The sequence below is a fragment of the Mytilus edulis genome, chromosome 13 (assembly GCF_963676685.1).
Source record: "Mytilus edulis chromosome 13, xbMytEdul2.2, whole genome shotgun sequence".
Lineage (NCBI taxonomy): Eukaryota > Metazoa > Mollusca > Bivalvia > Mytilida > Mytilidae > Mytilus > Mytilus edulis.
The window spans coordinates 71,140,132-71,166,156 of NC_092356.1; the positions used below are offsets into that span (position 1 = coordinate 71,140,132).

General features: G+C 32.6%; 1 long non-coding RNA gene across 1 annotated transcript; it reads left to right on the plus strand.

Moving 5' to 3' along the window:
- The first annotated feature begins 11,573 nt into the window (after positions 1–11,573).
- On the plus strand, positions 11,574–25,516 carry LOC139501659 (uncharacterized). Its single transcript, XR_011658625.1, has 4 exons — positions 11,574–11,603; positions 16,625–19,168; positions 23,397–23,536; positions 25,007–25,516. It is a non-coding gene; the product is annotated as an uncharacterized lncRNA (long non-coding RNA).
- Positions 25,517–26,025: the final 509 nt, after the last annotated feature.

Here is a 26,025-nt window from a genome sequence, read left to right on the forward strand (position 1 = left end):
TGTCAAAGTCATGTGATTCGCTATGGTGGAGTTGACCAGTGCTTCGAAGAACGTCGCTCAGTCATTTTGAAATTCAAATTACAGTAACACATTGCTTAAGCTGAAGATTACAATCATGACACCTTCAAAGCGACATAGGATTGAGCAAGAACGTAATGACTTCTATTTCACTGTTCCACCAAACAGGAAGTAATACTCTATAGACTATAACACTCTCATGAAAAAAGTTCCATGGCAATATTATCTACCTATTTACAAACGCCATTGTCATGATTGATATGGACTATATAAAACTGCTGTTTGGTGTGAACCAAGCTTTGCGTTGAAGACCAAACTACAACCTTGAATAGTTTACTTTTATAAATTGTGACTTGGATAGACAGTTGTCTTGAGTACTTACATGTATATGAGATCCAGTAATATCTATCTACAAGATTGAGAACACATTTTTTTGTAATAAATTTAAAACATATTTAATTCTGTAATATCTGATAATATGTATCAGTTATTTGTGATTTTTCATTTGATGTGTACTCTCTGGTAATGTCAGTATCAGCATGATCAGTTGATTGGTTGTGATAAGAAAAATGGGGCAGTTTGCAATTGTCATGTGAGGTACACCACATGTGATGCTATTTTTCATAGAAAATCAAGTGGATTTTGTGCAAATATAGAGGACAAGCTACTAAAAAACAATATTAAGTTTTGTTTGAGTGTACAGGTTTAAATTATTAATATAGAGGACAAGCTACTAAAAAGCAATATAAAGTTTTATTTGAGTGTACAAGTTTAAATTATTAATAATTCACCAGATGGAAAATACGACGATACTGGTCCACATTTCAATAGTAAAGTGAGTACCTTTTTACAATCTGTTGCTAGTGAAATACCTCACGAGTTGAATAAAGGATTCAAAAAAAAGTATTCATTTCTTTCGAATGGGTTCTCAGAAGCTTTCAGACATACCTTCAGACAAGATAAAATGAACAAACATTTTGGTCATTGCAGTTCCCCTGTCAATTGCCTTCAAACGGAATTCCTAGACTAATTTTGGTGCTATAAGGCCACTTGCTATATTGACCAACCCACGAGGATGTTGTTAAATATATAATGGGTTCACTATTGACTCCTGCAAATGACTGATTAAGTTGTTGACATGATGTTCATCCCGATTGATAGTTGCAGGTCTACTTTCATCATGTGTGTTTTTATCAACAGTAACCAAGCTTCATCTCTTTTGCATTGCTGCACTGAACTGGCCTACTGTGTGTCTGATTTTTGGCGTTAATTAGACAACTGACCAGAGCAGACGCGTCCTCTGTCACTGGAAGGGAACGTACTTGGCTACGTATGATCTTCATATTATTCAATATGCTTCATTGCAATTGGTAGGAGACAAAGACTGAACCTGAAACACCGCCATAGCCATTACATGGAACGTATCTTTACCATCTGGAGACAGTTTCACAAAAAATACTTAAGACTAATATTGATCGTAAGTCATGAACAATTCAGTATACTTATGATCAATCTTAATCGTAAGTTTTTTTGTGAAATCGACTCCTGTTGTTTCCGTATGAATTTAAACATTGCCTGCTCTGCCTTGAATGAGGCTAACTTCCCCAGGACACGAGATAATACATTGAGGAACATATGTTCCATCTTGTCAATATCATGAGCTGCTACGCTAGTAAGAAATCATCTCAGCTCGTTGTTAGTAACATAGAGCTCATGACAATCAACCGAATCATGTAAAGCTAACATATTGTTATTGTTGGCATTTGTTTATGTATAGACCAATGCATGTAGGTTCTAAATACTAAGTATTAAAGACTTGGACTCTTTGAAAGGCCACTAGTCTTATTACCACATGTTAAGATAGTCGGAAATATAAATTCGTTACATAGTGTGCTACTGACCTAATACAATCTACATGGGGTCATTCAATTCCATATGGGGATTCTAGCTTCGTTATCACTCCATATTGAATTAACTGACCCCATATATATATCGTATTAAATCACAAGCATACTATGTAACTAAAAGTATGACGAGATCGCCAGTTTAATTATGTAAAATACCGACAGCTTTATGTAGTACGAGATCTTCATCACAATCAGGTGTTGACACAGTGCTCAGATCACCAGTTCTGACATGTTTTATCATTTGGATCCTATCAATTGATGCTTCCTCGATCTTTTTATATATTCATGAATACGCCTTATATAAACTTCATTCTTTCGCTGAGTCAAAGTTCAAAGAGAAGTTGCTTTTCCCTTTACAGCTTTAAAACTTAACCGCTCTTCTATAAATACTTGATAAACGATATAACGTTAGAGTTTCTGTCCTTTTAAGTGGCAGGGGTGGGAGAGGGTAGTTTGACAGAACAATATATCCAGTTAGACTTTGTCCGGAAAAATCCTTGAGTCATTCCCGTAAAGATTTTTGTATCTATGGATCCCATTTATTTTTCAAAATAATACTTCTTAAAATATCATTATAAAATGCTATATTTTTTATTGAATGCAATTAGTAAGGCAATATCAATCTTCGAAACAATTTTAGCGAAAGTATAGTTCAACTGTGCATGTGAATCATGCATATTTATGATAAATTGACATTATCATAAACAGGTAAAGAAGTGATTACAGCGAAAATGAATTCCGTAATTGCGTTGGAATATTCATGAGTGCGTAAAAATGCAAAAAATCCAGAATAATTCAGTAATAACAATATGTTTTTATTGCGTTATGAACTTGAAAAAACTAGATATGATTTTGATTTGAAAAAACCATCAAATCAGATACTCAAAAACATCTAACAGATGTTGCAAAAAATGGGTCATGTTTTGAAGTAAGGATAAAACTGTTACAAAAATGTTGTTTTCTCTATAAAAAAAAAAAAAAAAAAAACACACAATATTACTCGTCAGAATTGAAAATATTTCTTAACTCTGATATAATTTTTAAAAAAATTGCCCCGCACGATATTTTCACGACCGGGCAAAAAATGAAGTTCAGATATTCAACTATCGCTTGTAAAATAGTCAGCTGTGTGAAAGGTGGTTGCATTACAACGAAATGTTTTCTGAAAATGTAAGAAATAGTTATTTACGCAAAAATAAATAGATCAAAGAGGTATGGTCTGTATTTGTTTTGAACAAATAATCAGATTTATAAAGTTGTCAAATCCTGTTTGAAAATGAGTATTGAAAAGTATATATCATACGATTAAAATATGGTTTGAAAAATTTACACGTATCCAGTGCTACATATTAATGTGGAAGGCATCTGGATACACATTTGTAAATCACACATGTTTTTGTCAAATTTTACATCAATGGACGTTTCTAACTTTCCAAAAGAATTTTGGTTCGGTAAACGATGTCTTTCTCATACATTTTGGGTGAGATATAAATAGATTTCCCAAACCTGGCCAAAATAGAGCTCTATTTAGGCGTTTACTGTGGGAAAACTGATGACGCAAGAGCAATTGAAAAGTATCACAAAAAATACTTAAGACTAAGATTGATCGTAAGTCATGAACAATTCAGTATACTTATGATCAATCTTAATCGTAAGTTTTTTTGTGAAATCGACTCCTGTTGTTTCCGTATGAATTTAAACATTGCCTGCTCTGCCTTGAATGAGGCTAACTTCCCCAGGACACGAGATAATACATTGAGGAACATATGTTCCATCTTGTCAATATCATGAGCTGCTACGCTAGTAAGAAATCATCTCAGCTCGTTGTTAGTAACATAGAGCTCATGACAATCAACCGAATCATGTAAAGCTAACATATTGTTATTGTTGGCATTTGTTTATGTATAGACCAATGCATGTAGGTTCTAAATACTAAGTATTAAAGACTTGGACTCTTTGAAAGGCCACTAGTCTTATTACCACATGTTAAGATAGTCGGAAATATAAATTCGTTACATAGTGTGCTACTGACCTAATACAATCTACATGGGGTCATTCAATTCCATATGGGGATTCTAGCTTCGTTATCACTCCATATTGAATTAACTGACCCCATATATATATCGTATTAAATCACAAGCATACTATGTAACTAAAAGTATGACGAGATCGCCAGTTTAATTATGTAAAATACCGACAGCTTTATGTAGTACGAGATCTTCATCACAATCAGGTGTTGACACAGTGCTCAGATCACCAGTTCTGACATGTTTTATCATTTGGATCCTATCAATTGATGCTTCCTCGATCTTTTTATATATTCATGAATACGCCTTATATAAACTTCATTCTTTCGCTGAGTCAAAGTTCAAAGAGAAGTTGCTTTTCCCTTTACAGCTTTAAAACTTAACCGCTCTTCTATAAATACTTGATAAACGATATAACGTTAGAGTTTCTGTCCTTTTAAGTGGCAGGGGTGGGAGAGGGTAGTTTGACAGAACAATATATCCAGTTAGACTTTGTCCGGAAAAATCCTTGAGTCATTCCCGTAAAGATTTTTGTATCTATGGATCCCATTTATTTTTCAAAATAATACTTCTTAAAATATCATTATAAAATGCTATATTTTTTATTGAATGCAATTAGTAAGGCAATATCAATCTTCGAAACAATTTTAGCGAAAGTATAGTTCAACTGTGCATGTGAATCATGCATATTTATGATAAATTGACATTATCATAAACAGGTAAAGAAGTGATTACAGCGAAAATGAATTCCGTAATTGCGTTGGAATATTCATGAGTGCGTAAAAATGCAAAAAATCCAGAATAATTCAGTAATAACAATATGTTTTTATTGCGTTATGAACTTGAAAAAACTAGATATGATTTTGATTTGAAAAAACCATCAAATCAGATACTCAAAAACATCTAACAGATGTTGCAAAAAATGGGTCATGTTTTGAAGTAAGGATAAAACTGTTACAAAAATGTTGTTTTCTCTATAAAAAAAAAAAAAAAAAAACACACACAATATTACTCGTCAGAATTGAAAATATTTCTTAACTCTGATATAATTTTTAAAAAAATTGCCCCGCACGATATTTTTACGACCGGGCAAAAAATGAAGTTCAGATATTCAACTATCGCTTGTAAAATAGTCAGCTGTGTGAAAGGTGGTTGCATTACAACGAAATGTTTTCTGAAAATGTAAGAAATAGTTATTTACGCAAAAATAAATAGATCAAAGAGGTATGGTCTGTATTTGTTTTGAACAAATAATCAGATTTATAAAGTTGTCAAATCCTGTTTGAAAATGAGTATTGAAAAGTATATATCATACGATTAAAATATGGTTTGAAAAATTTACACGTATCCAGTGCTACATATTAATGTGGAAGGCATCTGGATACACATTTGTAAATCACACATGTTTTGTCAAATTTTACATCAATGGACGTTTCTAACTTTCCAAAAGAATTTTGGTTCGGTAAACGATGTCTTTCTCATACATTTTGGGTGAGATATAAATAGATTTCCCAAACCTGGCCAAAATAGAGCTCTATTTAGGCGTTTACTGTGGGAAAACTGATGACGCAAGAGCAATTGAAAAGTATCTACACTTCTAAAATAACGAGGCCCAATTTGTTAGCCGGTATAACGTTAAAACGACGAATCAAATAATTCAACTTTATATATAACTTATATAGGACAATGGTGTTGTTAAAAATTACACCATTCCAGGCCTTTTTGTTTTCTACATAATCAATTATACCAATAATTAACAAGTTCCGGGTCGAATCCGATACCGATACCATTAGTATATGTCGCATGTAGTTTCCGTTACCTGTTGTCTTCTGTAAACCCTTTCTATCAGCTGGAGAACCTGGAATTCTTCTAGCAGTTGTTTGAATTTATATTATTAAACTCTAGGACACTATTTAATAAGTCTGTTTTCTTCCACCTTTATCAGATGACAATACTAAAAATCAAGGCCAAAAATAAGGCATGGGTACTTTAATTCAGTCAGGGACCCGCGGGTGTGTTCTATAGTCTCTTATAAAAAAAAGTTGACATAAGCAATAGCACAACAATGCCGATGACCATACTGCTTAAAAGTTATTTCTAAACAACAATCGTACGTATACATTTTAAAGAAAGTATTTGTTAAACTGTGATATTTGAAATATACAAACAAATGCACAATGTTTTAATTTCATTATTTATCTTGATATATGCATTAGAAGCTTGTTTTTTTTAACTGTTAACCTTTGCAGCATATTAATAAAAAAAAAATGGAAAAAAATCATGTACTTACAAAATCTAAAGCTCTTTCAAGTCAACAATTTTCGGAGTGTTCCACATAATCTTTAGCATGTAACAATTTCCAAAAATATACCCATTTTACACATCTACGTTTTAGAATACGCCAATCCGCTCATTGTTACCGCGTGAACTGCAATATAGTAATATTGTCTTTTCGTAAATACAAGATTTAAAAATGTGTCTGTGCAGATTAACATAAAAAAAGAAAATATCTTTACAAAATAGGTTATCTGTGTAATCTTACTTCATTTGACAATATTGAGAATAAGTGATCTCGTTTTTTTACATGTATTTCACAGTAGGTTTAGTCTCCATTTGGGGTGGTTTTTATTTTCAGTCATTTTCTCTTTTTTTCGAGTGAGTATGATCAAAAATGTAAACAAACAGACTTCCTTTCTTGTAAAACGTTAAAAAGATGTTAGAAATAAAGGCAACAGTAGTATACCGCTGTTCAAAACTCATAAATCCATGGACAAAAAACAAAATCGGGGTAACAAACTAAAAACTGATGGAAACGCATTAAATATAAGAGGAGAACAACGACACAAAATTAGAACCTTATATACATGAGCATAGAAGATAACATTGTATTTGTGATAAAAATATATTATCAACCCTCAATTATTTTATTTTATAAACGTTTAATTTAGTCTTGTGTGCTTTATTCCAAAATATAGGTTACAGCCATTTTTACTCACATACCAATGCAAATGTCAACGGAAATGCTTACACTGAATCTTTACATACTAAGATTACAGACACTTTACAAAAATATCTTGTTTTTTTTCATAGAAAAAGACATTTTGCATAGTAAATTCATTTTTATATGTCCGTGTTTTTTCTAGTGCGTCCGTGTTTTATCGAGTGAAAAACAAAATTCCTATGGCTTAAACTTTAATATATCACTGCATTCACGTTTAAAAAACAATGAAAAAGGTTAAAATAAAGTTCTTTGCAAAGCACAAAAAATTCATTAAATCAGTTTGATAATGCTATATTAACACGTTCATTTCGTTAAAAGGCATCGTTTATTTGTATTCAGAGATCTTCATGTTAGCGTACAGATATGGATTCATACAGTAAATATTTCGTGATGTAAAACAAACACTTCAATTCTCGATTTTAAACTTTGTGCGAGTTCAGACATGTTGGATTGAGACGTACGTACACATATTGTGTAACGCGGGTAAATGTGTGTTTTTTAACAGAAAGTACATCATAAGTGTTTCATTTACTATTTATCTTGATGGTAACATGTTTAATCGTTCTAGAAATTGAAATCTAGAATAATGTTCAAATGCTCCTACGCGAAGAGGTCACACAGAAATAAAGCACCACCGTACTTCATTTTCATAATAAACACAAAGAATAAAATTTACAATGTATATTTCATGTATTTAATAGGTGTACTCATATTATATACACATTTTATTTTTTTATCATTTCTAAAAGATAGTTTTAAAGCTTACAGATTGTATATTTCGTTGTTTTTTTTTAAATACATTGGATAAGTCCCCGCGTTTAACATCAGCTCAGTAGTCAGTAATTTAGTGCTGGCATGATTTATAAAAAACCTTTTCAAAATTGTTTACCTCCAATGGGGACTGGGGAATAGAAATATGGTCATTTAGGTCCTCTTCCGACCGGTAGTAAAACTCTTGCTTCAAGTACGCAGCCACCTCTGATCAGAATGGGGCGTGTAGATAGAATGTCACGCTCACTACACCACTACACGTTAAAAACCATTGCAACAGTACTTTGAGGGTTCCGTAAGGGGGCCTGTTGCAAGGCAACATTTCTGTCAATATCCAATATACCCTCGTTTTCAGTGACAGTCTAAATTTCCCAACCTTCATCCCGAACGTCCTCTGTTACGGGACCTACCCATTGGATTTATTGTTGATTTGTTCTCGTCATGAAAATGCATGAAATATTTTTCACTGCACGAAACCAACAATCAATAATTCGACATTGTCGGTTTACAAATTTAAAAATTATAAAGAGCCTAAGGTTTCAAGAAAAGTTGAACTTAGATTAATTTGGCTATTTATTAGGTGCTTTTGGTCATATGTCTGCAAATATTTCGGTTCTTACACATCCTTGGTTTTCAAATATTTGACTTTGAGCGTTACGTGTGAAGGTAATCCAGAAAAGCGCTTCGGACGAATGAAGTGTTGCTTTCATTTTTCATTAAATATTCCATTCAATTCAAATAATATTCTTTTATTTTTCAATTTATTATTTTGTTTGGGAAAGGGGGTGCTCTTTTAATAGAATATTTGGGTTAACATTTAGTTTTTGAAAATATTTACTGTTTTTTCTTAGTTTTCTTGCTCCTATGTCACGGTCATATATATCATTCATAAAATATTCTTGACTGTAAAAACAAAGGTAGCATGAAATGAAGTGGAAAAGATTATGAGTCCCTGTACTCGGTTCTATAGACCGTTTTAAAAAGGACACAGTGATTTCTTATATATCTTAAAACTGCAAGGTTAATATGGCAAAATGTTTTCAGAATAGTTAAGAATAGTGATTATCATTAAATTGAAATGAGTAAAATTTGATCAACAAAGTAATATGCTTTTGTAACTTATTAAGAATATATAACGTTGTCCTTTGCAATTTTATATACATTTACAAACTCTAGAATAAGTAGTTTTTTAAGCCCAAGAATGTCTTTTTTCTTATCACATTTTCATTAAAAAAAAAAGAAACCGGAGCATTTGTTGAAAAACCCGGATATTATAAACATGTTAAATAAATGTTGCTCTCGAAAAAAAAAACCACGGAAAATATAAAACACTGAATTGTAAGTAAACTACATGGAAATTGTGCGTCGTTCGTGCTCAAAACATATATAGCATTCAGCCAGTAAAAAAATTAATTTAGGTTGATACGCGAGCAATTTATTCGCATATCAATATTAAAATCAAATTCACATAAAAGTTCTATAGTCTGCTTTTCTCATTGACGAGATCCAGTTTTCAGTTTTCAAGGGAGGTAATGTTTTGTCACTAGATTACCCACTGAAAAAATAATAAGCAAGACAACATGTACAAATAAGTATTCTTTAGCTTTGTAAAAAAAAAACATACTCTATTATCCAATACAATTAGTTTTCACAAGCGTATATTGACTACGGCAGAACAATGAATTTTATTAAATTGGTATGCATTTAATGTATTTCAGTCTTTCATCAACTTTACAGGGTGTAGCTACCGCAAGTATAGTCCAAATAATTATGACGTCTGGCAAGGCTATTTTATTTTTTTTCTGGGACGCCACAAGGCTATTTTAATTTTTTTCTGGAACTCAACAATGCTATTTTATTTTTTTTCTGGGACGCCGTCTTAGGAAGGCGTCCCAGAAAAAAAATTAAGATAGCCTTGCCAGACGTCGTAAGTATAAATGAATCTCTGTCAAAGGGCCCCTCCTGCCAAGTCTCGAATGTCAGCACAACTTTATCAAGGAATCCTCTATCAGATATGAACATATTTACCAATGCTACCATAACCGGCGGAACATTTACGATTAATTTAGGAACTATAGACCTACCGATTCTCCTTGTGCGTCCACCGCTATTGACAACTGACTTGAAAATGTGCGTGTCAGAAATTGACTTCAAACGAAAGACAGTTGAATTATAACTTTTCTGTTATATTGTGACACAAATATCGTTTTAGTTAATAAATTTGTTAATTTCTGTTTCAATTATGAATTTTAGAAAAACAACTATGCGAAATTAAACTGGTTTGAACTAGTTGGATACAAATCGACAGGGAGGTTGATGGAAGAGCCTACACAAATACTGTACACTTATACACAGCGAACATAGAAATTACCGTAAATGACCTAATCATAATCGAAATAATTGATTATCACTCTGGCAAAAATAATCACGAATATAATGCCTACCCATGTTAAAACTACAATAAAGTATAGCTGGCATCAATTATTTCTTAAATAAAGTACAATTCTTAAATAGGTACTGGAGTTTGAATTACGATTTTTACCCATGTCTGTGTTGTTGGGGTAAAAAGCATGATAAAAAGAGAAACTATCAACAATAACAAAAGAAAAAAAAGGGAAACAAAATCAGCAGCAGTAAAAGATCAATCAACTGAAATTCTAGTCATGAATATATTCTAGCGTAATACATTGGAGCTTGGCTTTCTAATTTCCATAAAAACATACTGCATTCTATTTCAAAAATGAAATGCCGACTAGCGGTATTTTTAAAATACATTGTACTTATTCAAGACGAGAAAAAAAATGAATAAATAATAATACAATGTATAATAGTGCACAAATATAACATTCATTTCCTTTTCCTGTTCTGCTACTTCAAGATATATTTGGTTGAAATGCACTAGAAATTACCAATTGAGGGTAACTAACTCCGTAATTTGCTATCATTCTAACCAAAAGTTATCTGGAGATTACTCGAATTACCAGACACACAGAAACGAAAAAGCTACCATTCCTACCTTAAGATGAACGTTACTTCAAATTGGATGATTAAGTTGGTTTGGTTTTTTTCGGTCAAATTTGAAATTCTTCTAAATTGCCTGACGTTTACAAAGAATTAAATATATATAACACAGTTCACACAGATTATAAAGATGAATAAAACAAATTTTCATTTTTGGAAAACTGCATGGAATTTTTCAATTTCAAACAATATTCTCAAGCTTAAACTTATTAAAAATTTTCGTTTTGCCTTATTCTACATGTGTAACTTCCAAAATTATTTTTCGAATAAAAAGAAGCAATACACTATTCAAATTCAACATGCGTCGGTGTAAGTTATCACATCGGTGAAATATAATTGTATTTAGTACAATTAAAACATGTGTTACGTAGCCAAAACAAGGAGATGCAATATTCGGAAATAATGATAATTTCAGATATATGAGAAGGTATATTAGACATGTAATTACAATGTTTAAAGGACAATAGTATCATTTTAATATAGATAGCCTAGCTATAACCTATTAGAAGATACAATCAACAACTCATGTTACTTCATTTAATTTACTGATGATTATGTATAACATATCAAAAAAATATACATACAAGTTTTTTTATTTTTTTTTATTTTGATACAATCATCAATCTTTAAGTGTAATTATTGTAAATTTTTTAATATATCTTGGTGCGTAAACAACACAACCTGTTTCGCCAATTCTTTTAAAACCTTTTTTTCAAATTGGAAGAATAATATTAAATTTACTTCGATTGACAAATACGTACCCGAATTCGTCAATATATCTGATCAATACGTGGGTTTATGATGCACGACTGGGAGTTTTCATTTTCTTGCTTGTGACAGTCCTACAGACAGTAGTTGGTAAGTTGAAATTTTAAAGATGTTATGTAAATATTATCTGTATGTAGATATCCGAAAGGTTTGTTAGTTTTTCTTCCTTTTTAAAATTAAATACTTTTGAAAATTTGTGCCTTTGCACTCAATGATCATATAATTATAAAATCAAAATTATTGTTAAAATAAAGGTCAAATTAGAATAGAGGAGGTATAAAATTTAAACATCGGTTATGTACTATTCCATAGATCGATTTTTGCTGAGTTCTAATTATTATTTGTTTTTATTCTTCACTTTGATTGTTTTATAGTTTTATTTTTGTTGGGAAAAGGGGTTAGTGTTGGGGTCGTTGTTCCAAGTAAAAAAATATTGGTTTACAGACTAGCAGAATATGTTTCATACAAAAAATAATACATAATTTACGCAGGGTTTTTAGAGAAATATGATAAATATTAAAGTCCAGCTCTCAGCTTACAGAGGATATAATGTTATGTGCAAAACAAAGTGTATCATGTTGCTATTACAAACAAAACTCTAACTTTCTATTCATATTTTTCTTTTCCTACTGACTGTATATTTTTGTCAAAATATATTAAAATTGTTCACAATTATCATTTTATTTTCGGAAATCAATTTTCTTTTATCTTTTACATATCAACACACACTACTTAAAACTTTTTAAGGGGTTACATGGAATAATATATGTGTTGTTAATCAATGTGTCGGATGTTTTTCAAAACAAAATGGCATATAGACAAAGCAAACAATCATATATGATTCCATACATGCGCATTGCTTTCGGTTTTATATTTATTAAATGCTTTTTGCGAGTTTAAGGTTCATTATAACAAATGGACAAAAATTGCTGTGTTTAGAGTACAAAAAACTACTCCGAGTACGGACTACATTCATCTTTCTTTGATGGTACATGCATACTCTATTAATAAAAAATATACCGAACATTTATCTCATTTACGGATTAGTATTAAAAGTATTGCATTTCATTGAAGAAAACAAATAACAATAACTTCTACTTTTTTCCGCCCTACAGACTTGACGAAGTCTAATGGCAATTGGTCACGAAGTCTTGTGGCAAGTGGTCACTTTGTCTAATGGCAAATGGTCAGTGGATCTAATTGCAAATGGTCACAAAGTCTAATTGCAAATGACCAGTGAATGTAAGTAGACATGGTAACCATTTGCCATTAGATTCACTGGCAATTCGCCATTAGACATAGTGATCATTTTCCATTAGATTTACTGACCAATTGCCATTATACATGGTGACTATTTGCCATTCTAACATGACGTCCTCCAAACGCTTTGAGTACACACCCGTGGTAAAATATGAATATATTGCCAGTGCTGTTCCGATTGTACTCCCACGTTATATGCTTTTTTATGAATGAGATACCCGACGTCATAGAACAATGACGTTAGAATGTAAGCATTTTACGGGAAAATACACGCTTGTGAATCCGAAAATCATCACAAGGAAACATACACAAATGATGCTAAAATGTGGCAAAAGCCCTTTATTGTACATCATACAAGACATATAAATAAATTATCATTCAAATTCATCCAAAACTGTCTAATACATTATTTTAAATAGTTTAAGCATGTCACTAATGCAGTTTGCTCCGTTCTTTTACGCTAGTTTATTAGTGCGTTTATTTATGGGAACGGCAAATATTTGCCTACACCTAGAGCGCTTCGATCCAAAAGACATACACGATATACATGGTGACTATTTGCCATTAGATTCACTGACCATTAGACATAGTGACCATTTGCCATCAGATTCACGGGCCATTTGCCATTGGACATAGGGACCATTTGCCATTAGCGACATAGTGACCATTTGCCATTAGACATAGTGACCATTCGCCATTAGATTCACTGGTCAAAAAAGCAAAAGTGTCGGACAAAAAGCAAAATAATCGGACAAAAAGCAAAACGGACAAAAAGCAACGGACAAAAAGCAAAAGTGTCGGACAAAAAAGCAAAATAATCGGACAAAAAGCAAAACGGACAAAAAGCAACGGACAAAAAGAAAAGGTTTCGGACAAAAAGCAAAATAATCGGACAAAAAGCAAAAACGGACAAAAAGCGAATTGCGGACAAAAAGCACCGTTGACGGGCCATAATATCAAGTTGGCATTGGATAAGAGGGAGTATTTCCATTCCATATAGCAATATGCGGGGAATAACATAGCTCTGATATATCTTGTATGATGTCTGTGGGTTTAGTCCATTTGTTCCATGTAAACCAGTATTCATCAGAGAGTAAAGAGTTCTTCTCGCAATGCTGATGCGTGCATCAATATTTAGATTGTTTTCCTTCAATTCTGCTACTGTATATAATTTGTACATTTATAACCAGTTTCCGATTTTGATTCAATAAGAATATAGTACGTAAATACTGTCTTCAGTATAAATTTAAATAGAAATGTGTAAACTTATTAGTTTGCAATGGAGAGTTGTCTCATTAGCAATCTTCTTATTTTTATATAAATAAAGGCAACAGTAGTATACCGCTGTTCAAAACTCATAAATCCATGGACAAAAAACAAAATCGGGATAACAAACTAAAACCGAGGGAAACGCATTAAATATAAGAGGAGAACAACGACATAACACTAAAATGTAACACACATAGACAAAATCCCACGAGAATAACAAATATAACATATATATATAACATTAAAACCAAATCCATGAATTTGGGATAGACAAGTACCGTGACACGTCTTATCGCAATGTGAATTTACACTCAAAAATAAGAGAAAACAAACGACACAACGTTATCATGTAATACACACAGAAACGAACTATAATATAACAATGACCATATTCCTGACTTGGTACAGGGCATTTTTAAAGGAAAAAATGGTGGGTTGAACCTGGTTTTGTGGCATGCCAAACCTCGCACTTTTATGGCCATATGAAATATAACATCAAAATGACAACACAGGACTACAATATAAATAAACCGGAGAACACAATTGACAAAGAATCACACGAACAACAGCCAACAAAAGGCAACAAGTTCAAAATTTTTATACGCCAGAAGTGTATTTTGTCCACACAAGACCTATGTGTGACGCACAGATACAAAAGTTTGAAAGCCGAAACGAGTACAAAGTTGAACAGCATCGAGGACCAAAAGATCAAAAAGGTTGTGCCAAAAACGGCAAGGGTTTTCTGTTAAGTTACCAGAAAATCCCTATAATTTAGAGTAATTTATACTTTTGCAAACAGTAAATTTAATAAAATGAATATACAAAAGATGTACATGATAAAGCTGAAGTATTAACTAATTACAGGAAACAACTAAAATACATTTACATAACCAGACATTTGAAACACAAAAGTAGACACATCCGAATACGTTTAAACCTCTACGCCAAGTGACGTCCTATTTGAAACTGAAAAATGACGAAAAAATGACGTCATTTGAATTAGTAAAACAGAGCATCAAAAAATGAAAAATGACGTCACATAAGAATGAATAAGATAGAATTAGGATTAATTTAAGATTATATATTTGAACTAAATACTGATATTGCATTAAATAACAAAGCACATTTTAATTCTTATTAATATAAAACTGAGGTAGCAATTAACTATATTATAAAACTATGTCAGGTTTGTTATGAATCTAACTTCAAACGTAAAATATCGTACTGATTACTTTGAACGAAATCAAATCTGATAAATGAAGGCGGTGATTAATTTTCTTTACCATAACACATAAATATAATAGAAAAGACGTCAACACATTTGACAAAATCCGATGAGAATTACAAATATAACATTAAACATTTAAAGTAAATACATGAATTTGGGATGGATAAGTACCGTACCACGTCTTATAGTAATGCGAGTTCACACTCGGCAAAACAGTATAAAAGCGTCCCCAATAAAAAAAAAAATGGGACAAAGGTCGGTATTCTATATATATATAAGATTGATTTTATAATATTTCTGTATTATAGAATGATCTATACTTTCGTTTTCTATTTGATCTTCTATATAAAGTAAACGGACAAATGTTAACATTTATATAAAATATAAGATGTGTAATCGATTGATTCACTGTGTATATATATAGCCTTTATCATGTTTATTGCTTGAAGCAAACAAAAATAAGAAAAATTAATATCGGGACAAAAATCAGTCTCCTTACTAGGCTAAAACATATTTTGATACACTTTTTTTTGGGGGGGGGGGGGGGGGATGTGATCTCTCCTGGATCGCTTTTTAAAAACCAGAGGCATCATTGGTTCCAGGCAATGGCGCTTCCGTGTGGGGTGTAGATGTCGTACATCGTCCCCGGTTTATATCCAAAAATATTTAATATACATAAATATCATCCCACATCTTCGAACATCTAGTAACACATGTTACAGTAAAGGACTGAACTTTCTGAAAGTAAAATGCAGGTGTTTCTGGAATATTAAGACACATTAAATGACGTAACAAGAAATGTGCATGCGTAAACCCTTCCGTGCGTCTTAGTTCAACCTAGTCTTTGCTCGAGTTCAAATTCTTTTTTTTATTTGTGTTTTGTTTGTATAGTTTTTGTCAGTTTCAACGTAATTTTCTTTTGGTATTGTGTTGTCTTTTCCTACTACAAATCATTTTTATGTCAACTTCGGTGACATATAGCTATAAACTACTTTGTTATCTTGGGTTTCTTAGGGTGGTTGTCTCATTGGCAACCATAATACATTTTTTTTAATTTTTATATCAGCCTCTGTGGTGGTCCTGTATATATCTATTGCATAATATTCTGGATTTTGCATTATTTACTTAAATTTAACACATACAAGTTAACAAAATCCATATAGTTATTTGTGTTTATAAATATTAAAACAAATCTGTCCCTATTTATTAACTGAAGTATGATATTCTATGTTTTGAAATATGGATCCAACCTCATTTACAAGGAGCTTTTCCTCATCCCTGTGTGACAGTATCGAAAGCTCTGAAAATAAACACTACATAAATTTTATTGAAGGGTGGTATCTATATATTTCAGATAATGATGGAAGGCTCACGACCTCAAGTGTACATCAGTCGTACAGAATCGTTCAGCGCGTGTCACAGACTTCACAGTAACTTACTTAGTGATGAGGAAAATAAGAAACTATTCACGAAGTGTAATAATCCGAATGGACACGGACACAACTACAAGGTCCAGGTCACAGTTCGAGGTGGCGTCGACCCAGTCAGTGGTATGGTCATGCATCTCGACACTTTGAAAGACTACATAGATCAACGTATAAGGAAGCTGGTAGACCATAAAAATTTAGACAAGGATGTTTTATATTTCAAAGACATTCTTAGTACCGCAGAAAATTTTGTAGTGTTTATATGGAAACAGTTAGAAGAAGTAATACCTAAAGATTTGTTGTATGAAGTTAAGTTACATGAAACGGATAAAAACGTGGTCTATTACAGAGGAGAAATGTTTAAACAGGACGGTTCTACCTAAATTGAAGATTTTAAAATATAATAAAGCATGCTTGCATCCAATTTGATTGTTATATTTTTCAATTATGAGACTGACTTTATACACCATTGAGACGAAAATTCAGTACCGTCAATAAAAAATATCAATAAACTTAAATGAGACCATCGAACACCTGCCGCCATTGTATAAACTCTTTCAATAGGGTCTGATATTTTACATGAAATACTTCATACACACAACCAGAAATATACACATATGTCTCTGGCAAAACTATCACTTTGACTTTGTTATCAATAAATATTGGCGTTAATTTTGTAGCAAGCTTCAGGGCTAAGGATCACTGTAGAACCTTTGTGGAAAGTTTTTTTTGAGTAATAAAAAATACACATGAAACTGAAATAGAAAGGCATATTGCCTGTTGCTGAGATCAGAAGTTTGTACTAATAAACCTCTAAAAGCGAATGCGATCTGAAATGGAAGCTAAAATGTTCAGCATATTATAATTGGTCAAAAAGGTAAAGCTTTGATTCTTCTGTAACAATATATGATACAATGTTAAGTCAGCAGCTTCGTCAATCGGAACTACTCGGAATTTCTGGTTGCACGAAGAAATAACTGCGAGAATGGCCGAGTAGTTACGATTGCAGCTTCGTAAGTCTTTACCAACATTGACGTTTTCTTGACTTCCCTTAAAAATACTTGTTGACCATATTAACCATTGCTCTATTGCTTTTTATATTAAATTCTGCAGTGCAATTTCGTTCATTCAAAAACAAAATACGTGGAATTATTGCCAATGAGGCGACTCTGCACCATACCAAATGACATAGAAATAACTACTACAGGTCACCGTACGGCATTCAACACTGAGTAAAACCAATAGCTATTAAAGGCAACGAAATGACAAAATTACGAAGCTCCTGGCTTTGTATAGACACAAGTACTTATAGCGGTATAAAACTGTTTGTTAGAGATAAATCCTCACAATATCCAAATGTATATAGAAGAATTTGCACAAAAATTCAATACAGAAATAAACCTTCACTGAAGACATAATACTATAATAATGGACTTTGTGTGTGGGTAACTTGTAACATATCCGAATATAAAAAAGAAGATGTGGTATGATTGCCAATGAGACAAATCTCCACAAGAGACCAAATGACCAAAATTAACAACTATAGGTCACCGTACGGCCTTCAACAATGTCAAAGCCCATACCGCATAGTTAAAACATATTTATTTATAGTGGGCTTTGCAACTTATTGATCTTTGTGGGTGCGACTGCTGCCTTGTAGCGGAATAGGCCTGCTCTTTTTCGAAATCTACAAGGGTGTCTTTTACGTGTAAGATATATGGCTCTCTTTTGACACGGGTCAGCCATTTATCGTCCCCTTCCGACGCAAATAGTGTCAAGAGAAAGCCGAAAAGTCAGTCCCGGAAATTTTCATCCCGGAGCGGGAATCGAACCAGGAACCTTTGTGTTATAATTAGTACTCCGATGCACTAACCCCTACACATGTTCTCGTTTTTTTTACTTCGGAAAAGATAAGCGAAAGATACTCTAGGAATATTTAAAGTCATTAATTCAAGCATACAAACTTTCATACAATAAATGTTTTACATTTACCTCTGCCTGTTTTCTTAAAGAAAGAAAAAAAACGTCTTTCAACATTAAAAGTACTGAGCACGTCAATGTGCGTAACCGCAGTACCGTGGCCGTAATCAGTTTATTGATTAAGCAATTAATGATTAATTAATAGGAATTGTTTAAGATGCTGTTTCGGATAATATTGGGTTTTGTTATTAGATCATGTGCCAATCTGACACAGACTGAATAAACTGAAACTGGTGGATAATCTGAAGAATGCTATAGCTAGCAACAATCGCCAGCTAATTCGGAAAATCTCCACACGATGTTGCTAGTTTTTTAAGTTTAACGCATCAGTTTGGAAACATTTTCAAGGCCGAGGAAGCCAGCAGTTTTTCTTTTGATTAATTGCTGCAAGTTTTGATTCCAGATGATGTAGATATAAACCTGATAGCATTCAAAACAATTGGAAATAGTAATATTATTGTTTGCCCAATGCCATATTCTTAGGTTTGCAGGTAAGCGATATATGTAATGATTTCACTCGTTGTTTTTTTTTTTAAAATAAAACCTCCACAAGTCAAGTTCAAATTCAGTTGATTGATTGTGTCATGATTTTCTTAACGTACAGTTGCAAATATTTCAAACATAATGTCAATTGAAATCGGAGGTGAGGTTTTTTTTTTATAATATAAGATACCATATTGCAAAAGGGGATATCCCCTTTCTCGGGACTCCGGTATTGTTCATTAAAAGTCGGGATTGGTTATGTTCGGGACTTCGTAAGACCTCTAAGGCTTCATACCCCTTTCTGCACTGTGCCTTTCTTTGAGTGCCCTTCCGTAACATAAACCCCGAAAACATAAATCACCATTATTTCACATATCTATACTTAACCGGGAGGCGGTTTTCGTTAGACCACCGATGTACTCTTTCCATTGTTTATTACAATAATTTAGAAAAGCTGTAGGAATTGTGTAGAATTTATGTAGAAAGTGCATTGTATTTTTAAAAAAGAATCGCGATCAAGGGAGAAAAGACAAACCAGAGAACAAATAAGACACACAAGGACAAACAACACCATTCAACATTGAAAACTAAAATCAAATTAAAAACACGGACCCCTAAAAAAAAACTGGTGCGAATTAAGGTGCTCCAGTAGCGTAAGCAGGTCCTTCTTGCAAGACAACCGTTTACAAAACTAAACCAAACTTGGCCACAATCATCATTGGGGTATCTAGTTTAAAAAATGTGTCCGGTGACCCGGCCAACCATCCAAGATGGCCGCCATGGCTAAAAATAGAACATAGGGGTAAAATGCAGTTTTTGGCTTATAACTCAAAAACCAAAGCATTTAAAGCAAATCTGACATGGTGTATAATTGTTAAACAGGTGAAGATCTATCTGCCCTGAAATTTTCAGATGAATCGGATAACCCGTAGTTGGGTTGCTGCCCCTGAATTAGTAATTTTAAGGAAATTTTACTGTTTTTGGTTATTATCTTGAATATTATTATAGATTGAGATAAACAGTAAACAGCAATAATGTTCACTAAAGTAAGATTTACAAATAAGTCAAATGACTGAAATGGTCAGTTGACACCTTTAATAGTTATTGCCCTTTATAGTCAATTTTTAACCATTTTTCGTAAATCTTAGTAATATTTTACAAAAATCTTCTTCTCTGAAACTACTGAGCCAAATTAATCCAAACTTGGCCACAATCATCTTTTGGGTTAGTAATTTAAAAAATGTGTCCGGTGACCCGGCCATCAAACCAAGATGGCCGCCATGGCTAAAAATAGAACATGGGGTAAAATGCAGTATTTGGCTTATAACTCAAAACCCAAAGCATTTAGAGCAAATCTGACATGGGGTAAAATTGTTTATCAGTTCAAGATCTATATGCCCTGACATTTTCAGATGAATCGGACAACCCGTTGTTGGGTTGCTGGCCCTGAATTAGTAATTTTAAGGAAATTTTGCTCTTTTTGGTTATTATCTTGAATATTATTATAGATAGAGATTAACTTCACCAAAGTAAGATTTACAAATAAGTCAACATGACTGAAATGATCAGTTGACCCCTTTAGGAGTTATCGCCCTTTATAGTCAATTTTTAACAATTTTTCGTAAATCTTAGTAATCTTTTACAAAAATCTTCTCCTCTGAAACTACTGGGCCAAATCAAATTAAACTTGGCCACAATCATCATTTGGGTATCTAGTTTTAAAAATGTGTGGCGTGACCCGGTCAACCAACCAAGATGGCCGCCACGGCTAAAAATAGAACATAGGGGTAAAATGCAGTTTTTGGCTTATAACTCAAAAACCAAAGCATTTAGAGCAAATCTGACACGGTGTATAATTGTTAAACAGGTGAAGATCTATCTGCCCTGAAATTTTCAGATGAATCGGATAACCCGTAGTTGGGTTGCTGCCCCTGAATTAGTAATTTTAAGGAAATTTTACTGTTTTTGGTTATTATCTTGAATATTATTATAGATTGAGATAAACAGTAAACAGCAATAAAAAGTAAAAACACAAAAATACTGAACTCCGAGGAAAATTCAAAAAGGAAAATCAAAAATCAAAAGGCAAAATCAAAAGTCCAAACACATCAAACGAATGGATAACAACTGTCATATTCCTGACTTGGTACAGGCATTTTCTAATGTAGAAAATGGTGGATTGAACCTGGTTTTATAGCTAGCTAAACCTCTCACTTGTATGACAGTCGCATCAAATTCCATTACATTGTCAACGATGCATGAACAAAACAAACATACTCAAAGAGTAAAAATGTCAAAAATAGGGGTACAACAGTCAATATTGTGTTATCATCTTAATATCACTACATAAACAACAAATGTAACAAAGTAGCACAAAAAGGCATACATCAAATTTAACATTCTCATTTTGCTTTTCTTATACGGCTGAATTTATCTATGTAAAGTCTACCCATAAATGAAAGAAGGTTTTCATTACTGGTGTAAAATTGCGCGTTTGAAATTCGCACAGGTAGACATAAAAATAATTTTGTCGTATGACGGCATACATAAATGCAGACTCACGTAAAGTAGATATAACAAAAAACAGACTTACAGTAAAAATAATAAATAAAATAATGGTGTGGTTCAAAGTATGACGGGACACATAATAAGTACAGTTTCACGTCAAATACGGCTGAATTTATCTATGTAAAGTCTACCCATAAATGATAGAAGGTTTAATGTTCACTAAATAGTTATCAAAGGTACCAGGATTATATTTTAGTACGCCAGACGCGCGTTTCGTCTACATAAGACTCATCAGTGACGCTCATATCAAAATATTTATAAAGCCAAACTAAAGTAAGATTTACAAATAAGTCAAAATGACTGAAATGGTCAGTTGACACCTTTAATAGTTATTGCCCTTTATAGTCAATTTTTAACCATTTTTTTATCTTGAATATTATTATAGATAGAGATAAACTATAAACAGCAATAATGTTCACCAAAGTAAGATTTACAAATAAGTCAACATGACTGAAATGATCAGTTGACCCCTTTAGGAGTTATCGCCCTTTATAGTCAATTTTTAACAATTTTTCGTAAATCTTAGTAATCTTTTACAAAAATTTTCTCCTCTGAAACTACTTGGCCAAATTAATCCAAACTTGGCCACAATCATATTTTGGGTTAGTAGTTTGAAAAATGTGTCCGGTGACCAGGCCATCAAACCAAGATGGCCGCCATGGCTAAAAATAGAACATGGGGTAAAATGCAGTTTTTGGCTTATAACTCAAAACCCAAAGCATTTAGAGCAAATCTGACATGGGGTAAAATTGTTTATCAGGTCAACATTTATCTGCTCTGAAATTTTTAGATGAATCGGACAACCCGTTGTTGGGTTGCTGACCCTGAATTTTTAGTTTTAAGGAAATTTTGCTGTTTTTGGTCATTATCTTGAATATTATTATTGATAGAGATAAACTGTAAACAACAATAATGTTCAGCCAAGTAAGATTTACAAATAAGTCAACATGACCGAAATGGTCAATTGACCCCCTTAGGAGTTATTGTTCTTTATAGTCAATTTTTAACAATTTTCATAAAATTTGTAAATTTTTACTAACATTTTCCACTGAAACTAATGGGCCAAGTTCATTATAGTTAGAGATAATTTTAAGCAGCAAGAATGTTCAGTAAAGTAAGATGTACAAACACATCACCATCACCAAAACACAATTTTGTCATGAATCCATCTGCTTCCTTTAATATTCACATAGACCAAGGTGAGCGACACAGGCTCTTTAGAGCCTCTAGTTTCTTTATATCATAGCGTCCTGTACCCATGCATTTTTTTCATTTTTTTTCTCTCTTTATCATAATTGAACATATAATTGTTTGCCCATTGTAACATATTCTGTAAAATCCATTGAAAGCCTTATTAAATAATATCAATTTAGTATTCCGGGACTATATGTTTTTATAACCTCATTCATTTTCACCTGACAATTGAATCTTGTGCTTATGAAGTGTCTGTGTGGCTATGTGAGATGCGTGTATAGATTGCATGTCCAGTGACAAATATTTCGATCATATTCATGATTGGAGATATATTAGAACCCTGAATATAAGTCATCAAAAGTTGGTGATATTTGACTAGATTAATTGCGTCACTCATTGTGCATGCTTTCCAATTCCAATAAATATACTAAATTTATTTATCCAGTGTCCATGGTGTCTTCTGTCCAATTTCAGGGTTTATGATTAAGGGGACACAACTGCAACATTCATGACATTTAAAATCGTATGTTCTTGTTCCGGTTATTGATTGTTCGGCTTACGACGATATGACAATTAATGAAATTGCTGCTTGAACTACACACACACACACACACGTAAGTGTTACAGGTTCCTTAATGTGTATTCATTGGTTTATTTATATAAGTAATAACTATGTGCAACAAACATTCACATATCAAGTTTATATTTAACCTACTTGACCTGCTATTGTATATAATTTGTACATTTATAACCAGTTTCCGATTTTGATTCAATAAGAATGTAGTACGTAAATACTGTCTTCAGTATAAATTTAAATAGAAATGTGTAAACTTGTTGGTTTCAATTTGCAATGGAGAGTTGTCTCATTAGCAATCTTCTTATTTTTATATAAAAGTGTCCCCAATAAAAAAAAAAAAAAACGGGACAAAGGTCGGTATTCTATATATATAAGATTGATTTAATTTTTCTGTAATATAGAATGATCTTTACTTTCGTTTTCTATTTGATTTTCTCGGAAAAATGTTAACATTTAATATATAAAATATCAAATATAAAATGTGTAATCGATTGATTCACTGTGTAATTAGCCTTATTGCTTGAAGCAAACAAAAATAAGAAAATTTAATATCGTGACAAAAATCAGTCTCCTTACTAGGCTAATTCATATTTTGATACATTTTTTTTGGGGGGAGGGGGGGGGGAGTTGATGTGATCTCTCCTGAATCGCTTTTTAAAACCCAGAGGCATCATTGGTTCCAGGCAATGGCGCTTCTGTATGCATGGTATGGGGTGTAGATGTCGTACATCGTCCCCGGTTTATATCCAAAAATATTTAATATACATAAATATCATCCCACATCTTCGAACATCTAGTAACACATGTTACAGTAAAGGACTGAAGTTCCTGAAAGTAAAATGCAGGTGTTTCTGGAATATTAAGACACATTAAATGACGTAACAAGAAATGTGCATGCTTACCCTTTCGTGCGCCTTAGTTCAACCTAGTCTTTGCTTGAGTTCAAATTATTTTTTTTTTTGTGTTTTGTTTGTTTAGGTTTGTTTTTGTCAGTTTCAACGTTTTTCTTTTGGTATTGTGTTGTCTTTTCTTCCTACAAATAATTTGTATGTCAACTTCGGTGACCTTTCGTTATAAACTACTTTGTTACCTTGGTTTCTTAGGGTGGTTGTCATTGGCAACCATACCACATTTTTTTTATTTTTATATCAGCCTCTGTTGTGGGCCTGTATATATCTATTGTGTAATATTCTGGATTTTTCATTATTTACTTAAATTTAACACACACAAGTTAACAAAATCCATATAGTTATTTGTGTTTATAATATAACTATTAAAACAAATTAGGACTAACATTATCACCCTTTCGACCCCCCAAGTAGATTATTTTTTTTAGAAATCTGTCCCTATTTAATCGATTTAACTGAAGTTTGATATTCTATGTTTTGAAATATGGATCCAACCTCATTTACAAGGAGCTTTTTCTCATCCCTGTGTGACAGTATCGAAAGCTCTGAAAATAAACACTGCATAAATTTTATTGAAGGGTGGTATCTATATATTTCAGACAATGATTTAAAACTACAATGGAAGGCTCACGACCTCAAGTGTACATCAGTCGTACAGAATCGTTCAGCGCGTGTCACAGACTACACAGTAAGGTACTTAGTGATGAGGAAAATAAGAAACTATTCGGGAAGTGTAATAATCCGAATGGACACGGACACAACTACAAGGTCGAGGTCACTGTCCGAGGTGGCGTCGACCCAGTCAATGGTATGGTCATGAATCTTGTCACTTTGAAAGACTACATAGATCAACGTATAATGAAGGTGCTAGACCATAAAAATATAGACAAAGATGTTTTATATTTCAAAGACATTGTTAGTACGGCAGAAAATATTGTAGTGTTTATATGGAAACAGTTAGAGGAAGTAATACCTAAAGATTTGTTGTATGAAGTTAAGTTACATGAAACGGATAAAAACGTGGTCTATTACAGAGGAGAAATGTTTAAACAGGACGGTTCTACCTAAATTGAAGATTTTAAAATATAATAAAGCATGCTTGCAGCCAATTTGATTGTTATATTTTTCAATTATGAGACTGACTTTATACACCATTGAGACGAACATTCAGTACCGTCAAGAAAAAATATTAAAAACTTAAATGAGACCATCAAACTTCTGACTCTATTGTGTAAACTCTTTCAATCGGTCTGATAAAAAAAAGACCATACAAGAAAGTACATATTTTACATGAAATCCTTCATACTTACAACCAGAAATATACACATATGTCTCTGGCAAAACTGTTACTTTGACTTTGTTATCAATAAATATTGGCGTTAATTTTGTAGCAAGCTTCAGGGCTAAGGATCACTGTAGAACCCTTGTGGAAAGTTTTTTTTTAGTAATAAAAAATACACATGAAACTGAAATAGAAATTAGGGCATATGCATACCTGCCAACTTTTCAAAATGCCCATGGGGGTTTTGCGTGCAAGATGGCTGCCATAGTCCTTAAAAACCTTCAAGGGGGCCTTCAAATACATTTTTATGTTGTTTTTTGGCTTCTTCATAGTTTT